Below are 23,999 nucleotides of genomic sequence, written 5' to 3'. Positions count from 1 at the left end.
CTTTGACTTGAGCAGCTTCTGTGCGGAGGTGGGGATGGCAGCCTGAGTGGACCAGGTTTAAGGAATGCAGTATGCTGGTTGATGGGCTTTTTAATCTCAACCTATTATGGCAAAAGCCCTAAGGCAGCAAGAACAGCTCTTGTGGCCCATTGATTGGGCGGGACGTGGAGTGGTAGGTTGTCCCTGGTTACAGAATAAAACAGAGTGGCAGATGGGATTCCCTTTGGAGAAGGTGAACATGTGATAACATTCTCCATGGGCTGATTTTGGTCCAAAGAGGGACTTCATAGCTCCATGTTCTGAGTTGGCCAACATGTGGTGAGGAAAGAGAGGCACCCTATAGAGGATATCTGTCATTTGCATACAGCGTGATCTCGATCACATCATCAGTCCTCTTCACACCTTTAAGACAAACGATAACCCTCTATCAAAGGCCTGTTCTGATAACTGAATATTATTTTGTACTCACTCAACAAACAATCTCTAGAATTCTTTAGAACTGCTTTAGGCGTTGGAACATGGACAGAATTGTGCTTTAAGATCTACTTTTTTTCCTTCAGTTACCTTCCACCTTTTAGTAAATGGCCTTCAGTTAAGAGTCAATTGAGGACTCACAAGTGGTAGTTTCAAAATTTGTAGTCTGGGATTCGATGTTGCTCAAGTAGTATCCAGTAAGAGATATATGGTCCAACGATGGGTCTCTTTTGTGTTCCCAGCAGTATCTGTAAAGCGTAATGTGATGGGGAAAGGAAGGTGCTGGCTCATTTGCATAACGATGTGTAGCTTCTTTGTGGGAAAGAGCACTTGAAAATTATGATGTGATTCCTACTTATGAACCAAACCGTCTCTAGGAATCACTGTTAGTCCTGGGCCAACACTGTTTCTCCAAATCTCTGCAGGACATGCAGTGCAAGCCCCACCCCCTGCAGCCCTATGCCCATTCCAGACCCTGGTGCAGAACTGATTATCTTGTTACAACTCTCATGAAGAAATTGGCCTCTTGGATGGTTTTCCCTTGGGCTCTGGGAAAACCTCTATTTTTGTACAGTCTTGAGATTTTTTTCTTCTTCTGCATTCTGAGGAAGAAAACGAAAAAATTTTGCCTGGTATTGAGCAATTTTCAGATGGCCAGTTGGAAGCAGAACTTTGCTATTTGATGTTTTCTTTTTTTTTTTAAATTGACAGAGGGGCTGATGAATAATTCATTGTAAAGTTCGGCTTTAACCTGTACAGCTGGAAAAAGTAAAGCTGTTTTATTAGTCTTGTGATCAGTCTAACAACCTTGAATGGGACATTTCTTCCTTCTGCTCAGGCTGACAATCATGCCTGCCTACTGGCCGCCCTGCCCCCATATTGACTCTTTCACTAAAAAAAAAAAACTGAACAGCTTTGTTTTTGTTGGTTTCTCTGACGTAAGTCAAAAGCAAAGTTTGACACATGCTTCTTGTCAGCTCTTCCAAGAATCGTGCTTTAAAAACAGTTTACCTCCAGCCCCTCTGTAAAGTGTGACGCACTCACACAGCTTTGGGGAAATAAAGAGACAGGGCAGTGAAGGCACTGTGGAGTATCCTGCCATCAAGGGAGTGAGTGGTCTGAGGTGAAACTGGAGATAGTGAGAGGAAGAACCCACAACTGAAGAGAAGCTGCACAGGTCAGGATGACGATGGCAGCTAATATGTACCTGGCATTGTTCTGAGAATTCAAGCACAGGATGCTGGTTCCCTGCTTCCTGCTCTCCACCTCCATACCGCCTCTCACTCTCAACATATGAAAGAGGGAAGGCCATCCTTCAATCACTTTCATGAAATGCCAGTCTGATAATGTTACTCCCTCAAAATCCATCAATAACACTCATTGTCTTTGAGAAGGAACCCAAAGCCCTTAAAAATGGCATTAAAAAGTACAGTATGAGTTGACCTCAGTCCACTTCTGGGGGGGTCTCATTTCCTTACTCGCCTATTGCCCCTCCCTCCAAAACTGTAATTTTTGAAGCTCAGCTTTCTCTTCCATTTCACTTCATTAACTGAGTCTCACTCCTTCCTCAATGCTTTGCTTTGCAGGTGCTGAATAAATTATTGAATCTTAAAATACATGACTAGGACCAGAAAAGGAGAGAGACCAAATCTGCCCTTGGAGCAGGGGCGCCTTACCCCCTCTCATTGGAATCCGAGAGTCCTGCAGTGCGTTCGTAATTTGATTTGGCTTCCAGACTCCCAGCCTGCTCAACTGCCATTTAATTTACTGATGTTCATTGGTATCTCCTGGCTCCTCAAAGCTGCCGTCCTTCTTCCTCCCTCATTCCCATGGGACCCCAATCAGTTGGGCATGAAACACCAGCAGACAAAGGAGGATTTTCCTGACAGGCAAGTGAATGGGTACCTCTTCAGCTCATGGCTGCTTTGTTCTCTTTCCTGCTGCTCCTTGGCTGGAATGCAGAGCAGTCGTGAGACACCTGGGACCACACAGCCAGGGATAACACACCAAGGAAGCCAGAGGAACAGGCCAGATTCATGGAGAACACCCTTTACCTAACATGTGCTCTGGAAACTGTGCCATGGGAACTGAATTTGAAAAAGGTAAACCCCATTTTCCCTTCAGCTCTCTGAAATGTCAGGAGAGGGCTATCTCCATTCATTATTAAACTTCTGTTTAGTTTTAAATTTCAAAAGGTTCCTACATGAAATTGCTTCCATTTACACATGTGCTTTGGGACGAGCTCCTTACTACATCACCGGTGGCTCAGCTTCCTCATCTGTAAAATGGGGACAAAAAAGTGTCTTCCTCATAGTGAGAAATAAATGGGTTAAGATGTGTAAAGTGCTTAGAAAAGTGCCTGGTGCATAGTGAGTGCTATTATTATTATTTTGTGTAAGGATAGCTTTAAGTTTAGATTGCGTCCACATAGCCTATTGGACAAATTCTTGCAAATTTTCAAGAGAGCTGCTGATAATTATTAGGATGTAGGCTTGGCTGTGCATAACAGACTTGAAGTAAGGGTAGCTCAAGCAAGAAGGAGGTTTATTCTTTCTCACATAAAGGTTGGAGCTGGAATAACTTCTTCACAAAGCCAGCAGGAGGCCAGGCTCCTTTTCTCTTGTTACTCTGGCTTCCCTGGGCCTAGCCTGTGTCTGCACGGCCTGAGGTGGCTCACCACCTTCCCCAGTTCAGCCAGGAAGCAGCAGGAAAGAGGAAGTGTAGCATGGCGGCTGTGTTTATCAACTCGGCTTGTCCCCCATTGGCCAGCACATATTTCCGAGGCTGTATCTGGGGTGCTAATTCTCTGTGGCCATGTGCCTGACCTCAAATTCTGTTATTCTGGAAGAAAGGCAGAAAGTATATTTGGGGACAAACTCTCTGCCACACCCTTGGAGTTCACAGTAGAAAGTCTGTTTCCTGATTTCAGATATCAAGGCACAAGCAGAGGCTAAGGCAGCTGTTAAGATCACAGACTCTGGAGCCAGACTGCCTCAGTTTAAATCCCAACCTTGCTGTTCACTACCTGTGTGACTGTGGGCAAGTTACTTGAGCTCTCTGTGCCTCAGTTTCCTCATTTGTAAAATGCAGAAATTAATGGTGTCTAATTCATAAGAATTCATTATACCCACAAATTTATATCTATATCTAGCTTAGACTATGGTCAACTTATAAAAACTATAAAAAAGTTTGCTATTATTGTATTGGTGATCTCTTTATTATTATAAACTCAATTTTTTTAATTAAATAAAACATGTATCTAATTTCCTACAAGGCAATAGTATCTATGTGCTGATAATATATGAGGTTTAGTGTACTGATTGTATGTAAGTTTTTTTCTAATATATTCTAAATTATAATAAAATAAATACATAAGTTCTAAAATTTTGTTTTAGGGGTTTATACATGTGACACCTACAATCGTCTTGTACATCACCGGTGCCATGACCCCTCTTCAGGAAATAACACCTGACCCAGAATGAGAAGACTCAGATTTAGTTATTTGCTGTTTGACCCTGGCCTGTTGTTTCTTTCTTCTGACACTCAGTTCCCCCCTCTATTAAACAAAGAGAGAGAGTAAAATCCATCTCAGGCTGGGAAGATTAGATGAGAGGGCGCATGGGAAAACACCAAGACGTAACAACTGGCACGGGATAGGCGTACAGAAAAGTCCAGCTGAATCGGAAGCTCCCCAAAGACAGATTGTGTCTTCATTACCCTCCGAGAGGGGTCAACTGTGGGCAGCTTCTTCATTTGAAGGCTTTTGGAGGGAAGTAGCAGTTTTAGAAGTCAATTGCCCATGACCGTCTTCTTTGCTGGATGGAGAAGTATTTTCCTTGAAGAGTAAAGTACTGAATCTTCCACATAATTGTCTGCTTCTTACAGTTCCTGTGGAAAGGAGGGCAGACAGAGGTCAGAACTAAGGTGACCTCCCAAACTGAGAATGTCCTTGAGAAAACAGCTCCCTTCTGCCTGTCTCCCCTACCTCCATTTCTTTTTTCCTTCCCACCTGTCCTTCTGAGATGGATTACATCTCCCCTGATAGGTTCTGGAGATAGAATTTTCTTAGAACTGGGGAAGAATCTCTTTTAGAGATATGCAGCTGCTTATCTCCACACTGTCACTGCTGCCTCTCCCTCCACCACACGGCACCCTTCTTATTGCTCCTCGGCTCTTTCAGGTCTCCAACTTATCACATTTCTCTTAATTTCTTTCTTCTTCTTTTTTCTGCCCCGTCCAAATCTCTCAGGTTTACGTTGCAAAAGAAAAAGGAACTCAGTTTCCTGTCTTTAAGACCTGATGTGGCATTTGCGTCTCTTTCTTCTTTATTTTCAAGGAAGCTTAGCTCCTTTCTTCCTATCTTCCATCCCTGATGGCAACTTTGGATGCCAGGGATGGAAAGTTCTGGATTCTAACCACTGCGCTAGTTGCGTGTCCTTGGACAAGTCAGGCTATCATACCTCTCAGAGGCCCAATTTCTTCTTCTGTAAATTCTCTCTTCTGGGGAAAATTAAATCAGGAGATGTACTTAAGGGACCTAGCACAATTCCTGGAGTGGAGCAGCCATTCAATTGATCTTTTTTCTCTTCTTTGCTTTCCTTTACTCCATCTCTAATTCTTCCAGTATTACAAATCTTCAGCTTATCCAGAAATTGTTGAAGTCCCAACCACTTGCAACTGGGACCAGGAAAAGAGGTGAATCTATTTCTTGTTGATATTGAGGAATGTGACTCTAAGTTATTGAGTATTTACCATGTTTCAGGTCATTTTTATACCATTTTCATATATATGAACTCACTTAAAATCTTCCCAGGAATCCTGAGAAGCAGGTATCCTTGTTACTGGCTAAAGGTTAAAGACCTTATCCAAAGTCATTCTGATAAAAAGGGCAGAACTTGAATCTGATCCAGTATCTTTTGTAACTATGGTGAATACACCTTCCACGGTCTCATGCTCTCTCTCTCATTCTGGGGTGAGGTGATGTCCCAGTCAGGAACACAGAACATATTCCAGGTATTTAAGCAGAGGAAATTTAATATAAGGAATTGGTTACATGCATGATAGAAGAACTGAAAGACCATACAAGTTTCTGAAAGTAAAAATCTGCAGACAACTCAGAGGTTCCAGGAGTAAAAAGTAAAAAGCTGTTACCCCTCTGAGGGCTCTAGGGTCATGTGGAAACAATGGTGCTACTAGAGCCCAGAAGTGGAGACCCTCTGGTGGGCTACTCCAGTGGGAACCACAGTGGGGACGGCCTTGCAAGAGTTAATCCAAGAAGAGATGGCACCAGAGCTAGAGATGCTTCCAGAAACCCAGAGAAAGAGGGAGAGAAATACCTTGGCTTCTCTCCTCTCTCCAGTCTTCTACTAGTGACTCTTACTGGCTGAAACCACTTGGAGCCAAAGGGCAAAGGATCCTGGAGAGTGTAGTTCTCTGCTGCGATGAGCACAAGAGACGACCTTGGAGTGGACTTTTGAGAACAAATAAGACAAAGGTCCTCTAAAGTAGTGGTGGTGGAATAGGAAGAGAGCTTAAAAGAGGGCCCCACCAACATGATACACATACACGTAAAGTGAGGTACAAAGGAAAGGTGTTCGACAAAGGAGAACTCACTTCTGTTTGAGGTGACTCTCAGCCTGTTGGGTTTGCCATTCTAAGATCAAGCAGTGTTTTTCCAGGGAGATGGAGAGGAAGCACACCTCAGGGGAAGGAAAGAGCCCAAGAGAAGGTTCTGTAATGGGAAAACACCTGCACCTGCAGGTACATTGGGCACAAGTACTGAAAAAAGGTTTGTTATGGGAATTGGGGACCCACTCAGGATTTTGAGGAAGGGAGAGCTGGATCAGAGCTGGGAAGAAGGCCACTTTCAGGACTGCAGTAAGTGATGGTGCGGGCTGAATCCCCCTATGTTCATTGTAGCTTGGAATGGAAAAGGCTTGGAAAACCTTAAACAGACCATCCCAGGCCCTAGTACCTCCCAAGGGAAGGGGGACTGTGGGGACCCTGCACTTCTTCTCTGGGAACTGGATAAGTCTGCAACCAGGAGCTCTCCTGCGCAGCCGTGGTGGGTTTCAAGTCCATCCAGCAGGGTCAAAGCTAGAAAGGCAGAATCAATTCTGCATTAGAAATGAAATCTATATTTGTCTTGGGCTAACAGCACAAGGGGTGGAGAGACATCCACTGCGCTCCTTCCTATTTCCTTTGGTTTCTGTGTGCCCCTCCAGGTCTGGCATAAGCCCTTCTCTGCCTAGCAGGTAGACTGTATCCCAGGGAAACCTTGTATTCTGGCTTCTCATTGGGCTCAGCCAATGGAAGGCACCAGCTGGAGTCTAAGGGTAGAGGAGAGAGACATGCAGGCATCTGTCCCCTGCTCCCTCCCTGCCAGCCTCAGGTGGCTTCCTTATTGGATGTTGTAGTGTTTCAAGTCTAGGGCAATAGCTTTCCATAGTTGCTAGTCTCTGGCTGCTTCACCATCCCTTACTGGTCCTCTCGACTCCACCCAAACGTCTGTAAACAATCCTTTTATTAAACTTTCTCAGCAAACTCTTTGAGTGTGCCATTCTTTTTCTGCCAGGACTATGATCCAGCATCCTGAGGATACTTGCACAGCCACAAAATCTCTACAAAAGGAGATCATAGAAAACGTAGATGGTATTGGCAGTGAGAAGGACCTCAAATATCACTAGGTCTAACTTCCTCATTTTGCAGTTGAGGGAACTGAATCTCACATCACAGCTAAGTCGTGGCTGGATGAGAAAATACTCTTATCTCAGAGTATTTTCCACAACATTACACCAATTTTTTGCCTCAAGTAAAAGTAATTTTTTTCTGTATTCAATTACCTCTTGTAAAACTAAAAAAAAAAGTGTCATCATGGCAGAACTGCCTTACATAACATAGAGATTCAATAAGCTGCTATTAAGCATAACATGCACTGAAGATAATAGTAATTTGTGTTATGCCATATCGCCTTGTTTATGCTGAAGTTCAGTGTGTTTATAGAATCAAGAATTCCCTTTCCATACCCGTGTCAGTTTAGTCAGCCTTTCTTGTCAATGAAATTTAAAAGAGCATCTAGCATTAAAAATTGCAACCATTTACTAGAGATACAAAATGGCAGGATCTTGATTATACCCTGCACCTGCAGGCAATCAGCAGCCCTGGTTCTTGAAGATTCAAGAGATTTCTCCACCATCTTTGTCAAAATGAACATCTCTGATGGTCTTCCCAGTTCATAAGAACTTCCTAAACTGCCTTCTTATCCCCAGGGTTGGTCCCCGGGAGCTAAGTGTGTAAGGTGATCCTGTGTCTCTGGCCACAGATGATTAGACCAAGGGATGGGAGACACCTGACTCAAGTCAGCCAACAGGATTCTCTTCTTTAGGCATTTGGAAATAGGAGAGAGAGACTTCTGAAGAGAGAGAGGCAAAGAAAGAGGCAAGGGGTATAAGCTCATGTGGCCAGAAAATTCCAGAGCTGTGGGTGGCTATTTTCCATCATATGGACTGGAGAAATGAGCCCCTCAAAGCCAGAGCAATAATATAGTCTCTGTGGCCCACAGTTCCCACTCAGGCTTGACCATCTTCCCACGTTGGGGTCATGGTCCTTGTCCTGTGGCAGAATACTTTCTACTTTCATTTCGCTTAAAGTGTAAGTTGGTTCCTGCTATTTCAAAAATGTCCTTATTGTTCACATACCCTAAAGAGGTGGCAGTCAACTATGAAGAGACAAAATTTCCTCGAGAGAAAAATTCAGAAGTTCTGGGCTGAAAGCAGACTCAGAATTGGTCCTGTGGGTCATGGCACCTCTGATGCGCTAGATTTCCTTAGGTCTGACCTGCATGAATTAGCTCAGAAAAGTCCATGTCACCTACAGAAAAGGAGAGTTTTCTTTAAAAAAATGGTACATTTTACCATAAGACTGGAGACCCAGAGAGGTTAAGTAACCATTTATCAAGGGCCTACTGTGTGCCAGGTACTTCCCATAAGTTGCATCATTCAATTCCCAGAAAACTTAGAAGATTAATATCTTTACTTCCCTCCACTCTTTTTAGATGAGAAAATGAGTGATAGAGGTTAAGAAACACAAAGCAAGATAAAATAACATGTGTGTGCTAGAAGCTAAACTTGGAGGCAGGACACTCTACGCACAGGACACTGATTCGTTGACAGGTCTCCCGCCTTGAGGAACTGACTTGAGTATTCCCTCAGTCTTCAGCCTCACCCGCTTCTCTAGGGCTGGCATCAGCCTGATAGCCATACCTGCCAGAATTTCTGCCGGATGTGGAAAGTCATTAGCTCTTGGCTAGTCCAGTGGTTCTCCGGCTTTACCATGGTCAGAACCTCCTGGGGAACTTATTAAGACAGATTATTGAGCCCCACTATCAGAGAATCTGATCCACTAAGTCTATGGTGAGGATTAAGATTTGCATTTCTAACAAGTTCCCAGATAATGGTGACGCTGCTGGTCTGGAGACCACAGGTTAAGGACCCGCTCCAGCTCTTTCATTTGACAGGTGAAGATGCTGAAGCTCAGAAGGTGCAAACCACCTTCCCAAGGCCACACAGTGAGTAATAGAACCTTACAGCCAGCCTGTGGCTCCTTGTACCCTCTCTTGAATTCCTCTTTATCCTGCTCATACACCTTTCAGGGGGACCGTGAAGGTAAAGATAAGTGTAGTAAGTAATTTTTCAGTTCCTCTAGGAAAGAATGATTCAGGCTGCAACTTAGAGGTAGAGTAACAGATAGGAGTTTGGTTTCCTAACTCTTGGGACTACGTACACTTTCTTTGTTCCATGATGTTCTGTCTTGGGGATGAGAGTACTGAGTTATATAAGAACTCTTTTATCTCTGCTTAGTAGGACAAGCATCCCCCTCACTGAGTCCATGTCCTCATCCAAATTAGGACACTCTGCCACTTGCTAACCATGACTGATTTGGCCAGTTTTTATTAATCTCTATGACCGTCTACATCTTCCTATGAGAAAGGAATAATAATAATTCTCTCATTCAGTGGTAGTGAGCATAAAATGATACTAAAGAGAGTGGCTAACAGAGGCCCTGGAAGTGAGGAGCTCCTCAAGAGCTGCGAGTTCTTCCCTCACTTGTCCTTCAAGAACGGAACAAAATAGCTGTAGATTGCTGTAAGAATAATCGATGAGAATAAGAACAGAGTATAAGACCTTAAGGATCATCCTGTTCAACCTCAGCATTTTGTAGATGGAGAGACAGAAGCAAGAATACTGAAAGTTGGGTAGAACAGAGAACTTTTCAAGGATGGGGTGGCACAATGTCCTCTACAGTTTTTTTTTTTTTCTTCCTAAAGTGTACCTACACATGCAGTCACCCTGCCTGAAAGCAGAAAATTAGACCAAATGAATTCTGGGTATCATTACACAATATATTAAAAAACACCTTTAAACTGAAAAATTGAAGAACATCATTTACATTTTTGAGCACCTTGTGTGTGTGAAGCACTATCTTTGACCCTTCACTTGTTCTTTCCTAAGAACAACCCTGTAGGGAGGATATTACTCCCCTGGTTTGCAAATATCGGAGGCAAATGAGGTCCAGGGAGATAGAATAGCTGGCTCACGGGCACAAAAGATAGTAAGTGGCAGAGGCAGGATTTGAACCAGGTGTGTCTGGTTCCATAGCACCTGCACGTTTATGACTCTCTCTCTCTTAGATGAGTATAAAGCCTTCTTTTCTGTTGTGATGTACAAACATTGCCTTTGTGTATACAATGATGCCCCAGATAGACCAAGGACCACTTGTCCATCTGACACCTAAACAAAGGTGTCACTTGCACGCAATCTCCACATTCAGTGAATGTCAGCATCATTGGTTATCAATGCCACGTCTCCTTTAGGGCCCTGAGAATAGGCTATTTCATTACAAATGAGATGGAGATGTACCTGGTGCCATGCCTTTCATCCATAGCCATTACCTGCACCCGACCTGCTGCACTCCATTTGGCTGTGTACACGGAGGGGATCTCAGATCAGCAGATAAACAGACTGAGCTGTCGATGGCTCAGGCTCTCCTGAGCTGAGCACAGAGCAAAAAAGTCAATTACAGAGAAACAGCCAACACTTGGGAATATCTCCTTCCCAGGGGTTATCAGACCTTGACATAACTGGAGGGAATTGTAGTCAAGCTGAAGTGCTGATACACTAAAAAGGAATAGGCTTGTTAAATTCATTCTATTTCGGACCTGAGGGATAGAAATAGGGCCGTGAGATGGAAGTTACTGGGGGGTCAGATTTGGCTTGACACACAAAGGAATTTTTTACTCATCAGAAGTGTGCAAAGATGAACAGGGTGGCTTTGTAAAGTAAAGATATCCCTGTTAGTGGAAGTGTGTAAATACAGCCTGCATTAGTGTTTCCAGAAATGTTGACGATAACATTCAATCAATAGACAAATGGTTGTAATATTCGAAGTTCTTTCTCTTACAACTAGGACAAGGTTCTGATAGCATTATAGCCAAGAAAGCTGGGAATACCCAAATCTTAGCCTCCTCTCAGTGACCCCTTCCCTGTGAAGTTCTTGAGGAAACTGTGCTTACAAGGGCAAATGAGAAACAAAACGAATACTTTATGATTGATTGGACCAGTACATTTAACCCCAAAGGAAAAAATCTGGTATCTCTAGGTTACAGCAAAAACCTCACCTATACACCCATTAGGATTTCCACTTTCTTTTAAGCTCCAGTGGATCTTAAAATCACAAACTCTCTGGCTTGCTGCACTCGTCATGAAAACAAAATGATGACATGCTTATCAGAAATGCATGCAAGGAAGAAAGGAGAGGAGATCACAGCAGCTGGATATTATGTGGACTCCAGCTTGGCTTCCAACCCAGCTGCATAGAGGAAGCATGGAGGAAAGATCCATGAGCATTATTATGCCGTGTTTTGATGCACGGTGACGCTGTATGCTAGCAAATGCAGTGCGATGTGTGGTCTGGATGGTGACCCATCAGACTGGTAACTCCCCTGTTCTTGTGGAGGATTGGCAGCGGTGGGGGAGAGGAAACCTCCCCTCTTGCCTGAACCTTCTCCCTCTGGCACTTAATGGATATATTAGACTGTGGAAGGGCCACTGAGTAGAAGCTGCAGTGAGCTGAATTTTTGAATCAATTTTAGGAAAGTGTTTCTAATGGAACTGCTCCAAAATGGAACAGGCTGCCTCTTACAGCATATGTTCTCTTAGAGCAGGGACGCATTGCTTCTTATCTCTATTTCCTACAGAATATCTAGCACAGGTCTTGTTGTGGAGCAGGAGTTGAGGAATTGTTTCATGAATTCGGGCTGAATACATCACCACAAAGGCCAGAAGACCATTCAGAAGGCTCCAGAGCAGCTTCTAGCATGAAATTGGTCATTACACTACATGGGCTATAAATCATCTTTGTCTCAAAGTCAGTGGCTCAAAGTTTGGGGCTTGTTTGTGTATTTCAAAAGGGGTCAGGTTCATTGTGAACCCTGGTAATAGTTAAACCATAAAACTAATCTTCTAAAGGCATGGGTGTAGTTTTTGTCGATGGGAGAAATTGAAATTACCTGGAATGGTAGAGCAAGTTTGGATTGGGAGTCAGAAAGACTTGGGTTATGGTAATGATTAGATGAGATAATAGAAGGTGATAGATTGTAATGGAAACTTGCACAGTTTGGTGTGTTAGACCGGCCTGAGTCTAAAGACCAGCTCTGCCACAACAGGAGAAGGAAAGAGTCCAGATGAGAGGCAGAGGTGAAGGGGGCATAGGTTGGGTAGCATCCAAGCCAGAAACAGGTGTACAGATATTGTTATATGAACCCTATGAGACAAGCCAATGGTCACAATTTGGGAATTCCCACTTGATACCTTTCTTCTCTTTCATGGCTGAGCAGTCATAGAGGTGGCTTTAAAAATTATAGCTACGTTGCTTTCGGCAGTAGGGACATTTTAAGAATATTAAGTCTTCCAATTTACATACATGGAATGTCTTTCCATTTATTTGCATCCCTTTTAACTTTTTCATCAATGTTTTGTAGTTTTCAATGTACAAATCTTTCACCTCCTTGGTTAAGTTTACTTCCAGGTAATGTATTCTTTTTGATGCTACTATAAATGGGATTGTTTTCTTAATTTCCTTTTCAGATGGTTTGTTGTTAATTGTATAGAAATGCAATTGATTTTTTTTATTGAGGTAACATTGGTTTACAGCATTATATAAATTTCAGGTGTACATCATTACATTTTGATTTCTGTGTAGATTACATCATGTTCACTACCCAAAGACTAATTACCATTCATCACCATACACATATGCCCAGTCACCCCTTTTGGCCTCCTCTCTCCCCTCTTTCCCTCTAATGTAATCTCTTTATCTATGTGTTTGTTTGTTGTTGTTGTATTTATTCTCTATTTATGAGAGAGTTCCTATGGTACTTGACTTTCTCCATCTGACTTATTTCAATTTTCATAATACCTTCAAGATCCCTCCATGTCATCGCAAATGGCAAGATTTCATATTTTTCTTTTATGGCTGAGTAGTATTGCATTCTGTATATATACCACATCTTCTTTATCCATTCATCCCTTGATGGGCACTTAGATTGTTTCCAAGTCTTTCATATTGTGAATAACACTGCAATGAATATAGGGGTGCGTGTATCTTTACACATTCATGTTTTCATGTTTTTTTAGATAAATACCCAGCAGTGGAATAGCTGGATCATATAGTCGTTCTATTCTTAATTTTTTTGAGGAGTCTCCGTACTATTTTCCATAGTGACTGCACCAGTTTACATTCCCACCAGCAGTGTATGAGACTTCCATTTTCTCCACATCCTCTCCAACACTTTTTACTTATTGCCTTGTTAACTGTAGGCATTCTGAAGGGTGTGAGGTGGTATCTCATTGTAGTTGTGATTTGCATTTCCCTAATAATTAGTGATGTTGAACATCTTTTCATGTGCCTGTTGACCATATTTATATCTTCTTTGGAAAAATGTGGGTTCAGATCTTTTGCCCATTTTTCAATTGGGTTGTTTAGCTTTTTTGTTATTGAGACGTATGAGTTCTTTACATATTTTGGATATTAACCCCTTATCAGATATATGGTTTGCAATATTTTCTTCCAGCTGTTAGGTTGTCTTTTCATTTTGTTACTGATTTCCTTTGCTGTGCAGAAGCTTTTAAGTTTGATGTAGTCCCAATTGTTTATTTTTTATTTTGCTTCCCTTGTGTGGTTGGACATGGTATTTGAAAATACGCTGCTAAGACTGATGGTGAAGAGTGTATTGCCTATGTCTTCTTCAAGGAGTTTTATGGTTTCAGGTCTTACATTCAAGTCTTTAATCCATTTTGAGTTAATTTTTGTGTATGGTGTAAGATTATGAATGGTCTACTTTCATTCTTTTGCATGTGGTTGTCCAATTTTCCCAACATCATAAAAGGATGCTGTATCTTGTCAAATGTTTTCTCTTATCTATCGAGATCATCGTGTGATTTTTATTCTTCATTTTGTTAATGTGGTGAATCACGTTGATTGACTTGTGGATGTTGAACCAGCCCTGCATACCTGGAATAAATCCCCCCTGATCATGGTGTATGATCTTTTTAATGTAATGTCGTATTCGACATGCTAGTATTTTGCTGAGAATTTTTGCAGTGATGTTCATCAGTGATATTGGCCTGTAATTTACTTTTTTTTTTTTGCTGTCCTCATCTGGTTTTGGTAACAGAGTAATGTTGGCCTTATAGAATGAGTTAGGAAGCCTCTCCTCTTCGTCAAATTTTTGGAAGAGTTTGAGAAGGAACAGTATTAAGTGTTCTTTGAAAGTTTGGTAGAATTCACCAGGGAAGCCATCTGGTCCTGGACTTCTATTTTTGGGGAGGTTTTGGTTACTGTTTTGATTTCCTTACTGGTGATTGGTCTGTTCAAATTCTCTACTTCTTCTTGTTTTAGTTTTAGAAGGTTGTATGATTCTAAGCATTTATCCATTTCTTCTAGATTATCCAATTTATTGGCATATAGCTTTTTGTAGTATTCTCTTATAATCTTTTGTATTTCTGAGTTGTGTGTGGTAATTTCTCCTCTTTCCTTTCTGATTTTATTTATTTGAGCCTTCTCTCTTTTCTTCGTGGTGAGTCTAGCTACAGCTTTGTCAATTTTACTTATCTTTTCAAAGAACTAGCTCTCAGTTTCATTGATTTTTTCCGTTGTTTTATAGTCTCTATTTCATTTATTTCTGCTCTGATTTTTATTATTTCCTTTCTTCTCCGGATTTTAGGCTTTGTTTGTTCTTCTTTTTCCTTAGGTGCATTGTTAGATAGTTTCTTTGAGATTTTTCTTGTTTTTTGAGGTAGGTCTGTATTGCTATAAACTTCCCTCTTAGTACTGCTTTTGTTGTGTTCCATAAATTTTAGCATGTCATATTTTCATTTTCATTTGTCCCTAGGTATTTTTTAATTTTTCCTTTTATTTCTTTGTTGACCTGATAGTTGTTCAGTAGCATTTTGTTTAATCTCCATATATTTGTGGCTTTTCTGGTTTTCTTCTTGTAGTTGATGTCTATTTTCATATCATTTTGGTTAGAAAAGATGCTTGGTATTATTTCAATCTTCTTAAGTTTGTTGAGACTTATGTTGTGGCCTAATATGTGATCTATCCGCGTGCATTCAAAAAGAATGTGTATCCTGAAATTTTTGGATGGAATGTTATGTATATATCTATTAAGTCCATCTGGTCTAATGTGTGAAATGAAACTGATTTTCATAGGTTGATTCTATATCCTGCAATTTTACTGAATTTGTTTATTAGTTCTATCAGGTTTGTGTGTGTGTGTGTGTGTAGCCTTTAGGGTTTTCTGCATATGTGACCTTGTCATCTGCAAACAGAGATACTTTCTCATCTTTTTTTTTGATTTGGTTTTCTTTTATTTATTTTTCTCGTCTAATTGCCTAGCTAGAACTTCCAGTACTATGTTGAGTAGAAGTGGTAAGAGTGGGAATCCTTGTCTCTTCCTTATCTTAGAGGAAAAACTTTTAATTTTTCACCATTAAGCATGATATTAACTGTGGCCTTGTTATATATGGCCTTTGATATGTTGAGGTATATTCCTTCTATATCTGGTTGGTTGAGTGTTTTTATCATGAGAGAGTATTAAATTTTGTCTAATGCTTTTTCTGGATCTATTGAGATGATCATGTGATTTTTATTCTTCATTCTGTTAATGTGATGTATTACATTTATTGATTTGTGTATGTTGGGCCATCCTTGCATTCTGGCAATAAATCCCACTTGATCATGGTGTCTGATCCTTTTAATGTGCTGTTGAATTTGGTTTGCCAGTATTTTGTTAAAGAATTTTTGCATCTATATTCATTAGGGATATTAGTCTGTAATTTTCTGTTCTTGGAGTATCTTTGCCCGGCTTCGGTATCAGGGTAATGCTGGCCTCATAAAATGAGTCCCAGTGGCACTTTTCACAGAAATAGAAAAAATCCTGAAATTCATACGAAAGCATAAAAGACCCAGAACAGCCAGGGTGATCTTGAGAAAGTAGAACAAATGTAGAGGCATCATACTTCCTGATTTCAAAATATATTACAAAGCTATAGTAATTAAAACAGTATAGTAACTGGCATAAGGACAGACCTATAGACAAATGGAACAGAATAGAGAGCCCAGAAATAAACCCACACTTATTAGGTCAACTGATCTTTGACAAAGATACCAAGAATATACAATGGGGAAAGGATAGTCTCTTCAGCCACTGGTGTTGTGAACTAGATATCCACATGAAAAAAAAGAAAGTAGACCCCTATATACACTGTCCACAAAAATCAACTCAAAGTGGATAAAGACTTAAATATAAGGCCTGAAACTGTAAATCTCCTGGAAGAATACATAAGGGCAAATCTTGTTGACATTGGTCTTGGTAATGATTTCTTGGCTCTGATACCAAAAGCAGGCAACAAAAGCAAAAATAGATAGATCGAACTACATCAAATTAACAAGCTTTTGGACAGAAAAGAAAATAGTCAACAGAATGAAAAGGCCACATACAGAATGGGAGAAAATATTTGCAAACCATATATCTGTTAAGGAGTTAATATCCAAAATATATAAGGAACTCCTACAACTCAAAAGCAAAACAAATTAAATTAAAAAAATTAAAAATGGGCAAAAGACTTTAATGCACATTTTTACAAAGAACACTTACAAATGGCCAAAAGGTATATGAAATGATGTTCAACATCACTAGTCATCAGGGAAATGCAAATCAAAACTATAATGAGATATCTCACATCTATTAGGATTGCAATTATCAAAAACAGAAAAGATAATCTGTATTGGTGAAGATGTGGAGAAATTGTACACTGTTGATGGGAATGTAAAATAGAGCAGCAGCTATGGAAACTAGTATGGAAGTTCCTCAAAAAATTAAAAATAGAACTACCGTATGATCCAGCAATCCCACTTCCGGGTATTTATCCAAAATAATTGAAATCAAGACCTCGAAGAGATATCTGCACTCTAATGCTCATTGCAGCATTATTCAAAGTAGCCAAGGTATGGAAACAACCCAAGTGTCCATTGACAGATGAGTGGATAAAGTAAATGTGGTATATACATGCAATAGGATATCATTCAGCCTTAACAACAGGGAAACCCTGCCATTTGTGACTACATGGATGAACCTGGAGGACATAATGCTAAGTGAAATAATCCAATCACAGTGTAACTGGCTCTTAGTTAATATCAGCCCTGATATTGGTTTCCCTACAGTCAACCCAGCATACATGGGTTAAAACTAAAGGCACATATTCCTAGTTCCCTGGTTCTTTAGTTACACTCATCTAAATGCTTGTTCCTTCAACCTCTGACTCCCTGAGCTTTACAACCAAATAGAAGTTACAAATTGTTAAAGTCCAGATGACCTCACGCTGTGCTCCCTCTAAAGTAGTAGCTAATCCCAGGACCTTGAAGTTCTTTTACAGAGAAATTAATGTCCAGAGAATATCAAGAAACCGAAGCTTTCCAGGCCCAACTTCTCAGCTTCCTGATATCAGAGTCTATCTTCCACCATGAAGATGAACAGCCAGGGACACTCATCTGAGAAATCCTCTGTCTCCTCTGCTGGAAGCAGCCTCAGACACAGGCAGATGGGAAAATGCTGACCAAGAAGGCCACAGCCCCCTCCCCTACCTAAAACCCCCAGTAAAAACCCCTACCCTTCTCTTAATGGGGAGCAAACAACTTTTGGGTCACTGGCCCTTTGCTTTTCTCCCTCTGCCTGGCAAAGTAAAGCCTTTCTTTTTTCTCCCAAGACTCTGTTCTCGTTATTTGGATTGGCATCAGGATCAGAGACTGAACTTTCAATAACAACTGAAGGACAAATACTGCATGATACCGCTTATATGAAGTATCCAAAATAGTCAAACTCATAGACATAGAGAATACAATAGTAATTACCACGGCTAGGAGCTGGGGGAAGTGGGGAGTTATTGTTCAATGGGTGTAAAATTTCAGTTATGCCAAATGAGTAAGTTTTAGAGACCTGCTGAACAGCTTAGAGCTTATAGTTAACAATACAGTATTGTGCACTTCAAACTTTGGTAAGAGGGTACATCTCATGATATGTGTTCTTACCACAAAACGAAACAAAACAAAATAAAACAAAGACACACTGGGAAACTTTGGGAGGTGTTGGATCTATCTACGACCTCGATTGTGGTGATGATATCCCAGGTGTTTGCATATGTCCAACTCATCAAATTGTACACATTAACTTTATGCAGTTACTTGTTTATTAATTATACCTCAAAAAAGTTCTTGTAAGTGTCCCTTTTTTTTTTACTTTTCTGTATTTTTCATTCTTTCTACACTGAGCGTGACTCCCAAATTTATATCACCAGTCTAAACTTCTTTTTTGAGCTTCAGACTCAAGTATCCAACTGCATCCTTGACAATTGTGCTTGGATGTTTAATGAGTAGCTCATTAACCTTGTCATACTCCAAACCTGCTCCTCTCACAATCATATTCATCTTAGAAAGTAATAACTTTATCTTTCCGTTTGGTCAGGCCAAATCTTTGAGGTCATTCTTCACTCATTCCTTTTTATCATCAGCTCAGGTCCAATGCATGGCAAATCTGTTGCCTCTATCTTCAAAGTAGAATCTGAATTTGACCATGCGGTTGACTACATAAATGTTCTCTAACTATCCTGACTTCTTTTCCCGTGATGCTCCTACCTGTGGGAGAATTTTCGTCTTTGCTTTGCTAAACTCAGGAGCAGCCCTATGACTTACTTTGACCAATATCTCTTTTACAACTCCATGGCTCCAGACGGAAGCTATTTTGACAGACTGGGTCTTGAAGTAAAGATGACATGGATCAGAGCTGCAGAATTTCATGAAGAACATGTACTCGAGCAAGAAACAAACCTTTGCTGTTCTATGCCACTGAGATATTGGGGATCTTTTGTTATCATGGCATTACACAGCCTATCCTGACTAATAAAAACCACCTCTCATCACCTCTACTGTGACCACACTAGTCCAACCCTCCTTCATCTTCTGAAGCGAGCATGCAATAGCTTCTCTGTTTCTACTCCTTCCTCCTATAGTTTATTATCAACACAAGTTCAATCTCAAAGAACCTCAAAGTGATTCTTTAAAAATGTAAATTGAATCAGGTCACCCCTCCACTCAATACCTGCCAATGGCTTCTCTTCTCACTCAAAATAAAGGACATCCTTACGTAAATGTTTACGAGGCCCTACATGACCTTGCGGGGCCATTTCTGTCTCTCCTATGCCCAGCCCCACTACCTTTTAGCCCTTATAACCTGCTCCTCTCCCTCACCTGCTGAACTTCAGTCACACTAACCTCCCTGCCGTTCCCCAGACATGCTAAGTATGGCCATACCTCTTAACCTTTGCACTTGCTGTTCCCACTGTCTAATTGCTTTTCCTTCATATATCCCCAGGGCTTCTCTATCACTTCCCTCTGCTTAGTGCAGTGTTTCTATGTCCTACTATTTACCTTTAAGTGCTCCTTCTCTTGAAGCCTTTATTTTTCTCCATAATGTATATTATCATCTGACATTCTATACATTTCCTTTATATTTACCACCTATCTGCTCCATCTAAAATGTAAGCTTTATGAGCGCAGGATCTTTCTTTTGTTACCAGCTATATTCCTCAGTGCTTCGACTTGTACCCAAGCACATGATCAATAAACATTTGCTGAGTGAATAAACAAGTGTACTTTTTTATAACCAGAAAAGTAAATAAAAACAAAAACAGGGTAGAGAAGAAAGCGTCCCTTTGAAAAAGCAACCTAGCAGTGGTGGGGCAGATACTCACATATACACGTGCCTCCAATTTCAGGACCATGTTAACAAATGCTGTGATTTGAGTGGCATCTCTGATCCATTAAGCTTCTCACTGTGAATTCAATTGGCACCCTCTCTAGTTGGCGCAGATTTACTGTTTTCTCACTTAAAAATAAAATTCCTTTAAAAAACTGTCCCTGTTTTGCTGATGACAACAATTTTTAAAAATCAGCCAAGAAAAGCTGAAGTAAAAAATTACCATATTTTATGTTTTTGTAGAACTTTACAGTTTTCAAAGATCTCCTACATTCTTTGTCTCTCTGCAACCTTATTGAGGAGGCTTGTTCATCCACATTTTATAGTTGGAGAAATAGAGGCTTATAAAGTGAAGTGACTTGTCCAAAGTCACAACCCAATAGCAGTGGCAATACCGTAATCCTAACGAAGGCCTCCTGACACCAGGGCCAAGATCCTTTTCACTCTCCTATTTACCTCCCTGTCTATAAGGTACCATATGAAATAAAATCACTTGAATGAAAATTCTTTGCAAATTCTAAAGCATATGACAAATGGTTTTATTATTATTTTTATTACTGCCACTACTACCATTCACACGGCTTATTTTGAAAACTGTGACCTTATCTGGAAGTGAAGGGTTTGGACAAAAGCATCTCCTAGGTTCTTTTTCAGCCTCGATAGTCAACGGTTTATTTTCTTTTAAGATCCTTTGGCCTTACTCAATGGGCCTGGGCAAGTCCTTCCAGAAAGAATCAAAGAAAAGGCTGTCAGGGAGGAGAGACAAACATGAGAAAGTTCAACACCTCAAAATAAGTAATTATTTTAGAGCAGGAGAAGCCAGCCAACAAAAACAGCATGCTCGAGGGTTTCAAATGAAAGTGTCTTTTCAACTATAGCTTTAATGGAAACTGCTAATAAATCAGGGCACCTGGCAAGGAATAAATAATAGCTTCAAAGGGGGTTGAGGCGAGAGCGGATTACAGAGGCTGATCTAAGAGAAGCCGAACAGGACATGGGAGGTGGGTTTGACAATGCTGGAAGGCACTAGTGTCAAGCGTGTTCATTATTTATCCATTCATTTCAACAACTGCTTTTTGAAGGCCTACTATGTGCCAGGCACTGGTCGCAGAGATAACTCACTTTCTAGCTGTGATAAGATATAAGGAAGCTAACGGGAAACAAATTAGTCAAGATTTTGTGATATCTCAGTGACTTAAATATTCAGCTCCTCTCTTAAATATTAAAGACTTGGAAGGAGCTACATATGTGGCAAGATGCCTGGCTAAACTGAAAAAGATTCATTTGTTGGTGGGGATTACCCTATATTAGCTTGCTAGGGCTGCTGTCACCAAGTACCACAAATTGAGCGGCTTATACAACAGACATTTATTGTCTCACAGTTATGGAGGCCAGAGATCCAAGATCAAGGTGTCAGTGGGGTTGGTTTCCTCTTAGTGCTGTGAGGGACGGATCTGTTCCAGTCCTCTCCTCTTTGCCCGCAGATGGCTATCTTCTCCTTGTGTCCCTTCAGGTCGTCTGTCCTCTATGCATCTCTCTGTATCCGAATTTCCCCCTTTTGTAACACTTCAGCCATATTGGATTGGGGCCTACTCTGATGACCCCGTTTTAACTTGATTGCTTCTGTAAAGACTCTATTGCCAAATCAAGTCACATTCTGAGGTCCTGGGGGTTAGGTATTCAACATATGAATTTTGGGGGGAGGGGACATAATTCAGCCTGTAACATGGCCTTTCTCAGGCAAACCAGTCACTGAAAGGGAGTGGGCAATGAGATAGTTCAGTTCAGTTCAACTAAAATTTAGTGAAAGCCTAGGAATACATCAGGCTGTAAGTATATTCAGAGAGGATTGGGACATGGCCACTGCCCTGAGTGGTACCTGCATTCACGTCGTAATCGTGTTTAGTGAGCTTCCCACTAGATACCTGGATCTCTGCTATGCACTAGGCATATAAATATAAATAAGAAATGACCCTAATTCTCCAAGAAATATATAGAAGCAGTTATTACATAATGAGGAAGATGCATCTAAGCCAAGGTTGGGACACCAAGGAAATCATCACTTTGGAGGTGACAGCTGAACTAAATTTTGAAGGAGGAATGGGAGTCATCCAAATGTGACTGAAGCATCCATTCCCCTCTGCCTTAGTCATGGTTCTCCAGAGAAAGAGAACCAATAGAATGTGCATGAATGTATGTGAATGAGTAGATTGATGTATCATCCATCTATCTATCTATCATTTATCTGTCTCCCTATTTAGAGATTGATTTATTTTAAGGAATTGGCTCACATGATTGTGGAGGTTGGCAAGTCCAAAATCTGCAGGGTAGGCTGACAGGCCAGAAATCCAGGAAGAGTTGATGCTGCAGCTTGAGTCCAAAGGCACACTGTAGGCAGAATTCCTTCTTCCTCCGGGGAAGTCAGTCCTTTTTCTCTTAAATTGATTGAATGAGGCCCACTCACATTATGGAAGGTAATCTGCTTTACTCAGAGTCTACTGATTTAAATGTTAACCTTGTTTAAAAAAATACTTTCACAGCAACATCTAGACTAGTGTTTGACCAAACATCTGGGCACCGTGGCCGAGCCAAGGTGACATATAAAATTAACCATCACACCTTCTGTCCCCCATGTACAAGGGGACACAGAGCATGCTAGCATGCCCTTGTCTTACTCTCAGATAAAACCATGGTAAATTCTGCTCCTTTGCACTTGGCATCTGGTGGTCCTTTAGGGCTAGCTTGCCAATGACCTGGTTGTTGCTGGGAGGCATCCTCACATGGCAATTTGTCAACTGGTGTGCGAAGACTTTTAGCAGAAGTAGGGCATTGATTACAATTAGTGAGAGATGGTTGGCAGACAAGGTCTCACTACCCAGGCTGATGTAACTCTCCTGAGATTCCCAGGTGCTCCATGTGCAAGATCTGAGAGGAGAGAACACTGCTGCTCTGCATGATGACACTACCACAGGGAGACAGCCCTGGGGCTACAGTGCAGGTGGTTTCCAATCTAGGACAGCTCCTGAACACTCTCATGTCTCCTTTCACAGTAGACCTGTCTCCCCACTGGCCTAGCACTTTCTCTATCCCTACCAATATCAGGACCATTCCCGGGAAACAAATCCCAGATCCAGTTCATCCAATTTCCTCATAGCAGCCAACATTACCTGGCATTAAATTGGCATGTTTTATCTCATTTGCTAGAATATAGGGATGCCGAAGGCCAAACTTTAAGTGTTTCCTGCAATTTCCATAGTATCTGGGAGTGTCTGGCACATGGTAGGCACTCAATAAATAATTGTTGAAGGAAAGTAGGAAGGGAGGGATGGAGAGAGAGAGGGAGGGATTATCCTCAGACCCGGTGCCCTGTCTCCCCGACCATTTTCCTCTCGGTATTTTCCTCAGGGTCTAATTGCCCTGTTAAGTCTCTTCCTTTTTGACTCTTTGGCTCATTAGCAGATGATCATGGACCTCGTAATCACAATCACTAATATTTATCAGTTGTTTACTGTATGCCTTGCACCATTCTAAATGTTTTATAGTAAATCCTCATAACAATCCTTTAGGCCAATCCTGTTATCATTCCTACTTTACAAAGAAACTGAGGCACAGAGAGATGATGAAACTTGCGAAGGTTGTAGAACTGATATGTGGAGCAAAGCTGGATTTGAGCTTAGGCAATCTGGATGCAATGTCTGTTCTTTTAACCATCGCGTCATTCACACACACACACATACTACAGAATCACTTATTTTCTCCTCCTTTAAAGGTAAAGCAGGTAGTGTTCTAGAAACATTCCTTTATGTTGAGTTACCCCAACTCCAAAAAGGTTGACAGAAGGACTTGCTACAGCTCTGAAAACCCACAAAGTGATTTCTCAGTGGCTTACTGGGTCACACTTCCCTCCGGTTTCTATTGCCTGGTCCACCACTATTAGAAACAACAGTCCAGGATGATGGAAACACAGGGTGGTGTTATAAACTGTACTGACATTGTGGAAGGATCTTTGCACTCCCAGTTCTTTCAATCTTTTATACTGAGTCACATATCTTGGTCTTATCTCCCTGTAACATTTATTTCTTAAGGTATCATCGTTCCTACCCCATGGCCTATACTTGGCAAGCTGCAAATGTACTTAACAGACAAAAAAAGACTT

Source organism: Equus przewalskii, chromosome 29 (assembly GCF_037783145.1).
Source record: "Equus przewalskii isolate Varuska chromosome 29, EquPr2, whole genome shotgun sequence".
NCBI lineage: Eukaryota > Metazoa > Chordata > Mammalia > Perissodactyla > Equidae > Equus > Equus przewalskii.
The sequence above is the reverse complement of the archived record's forward strand: the minus strand, read 5'-3'. Positions refer to the sequence as shown.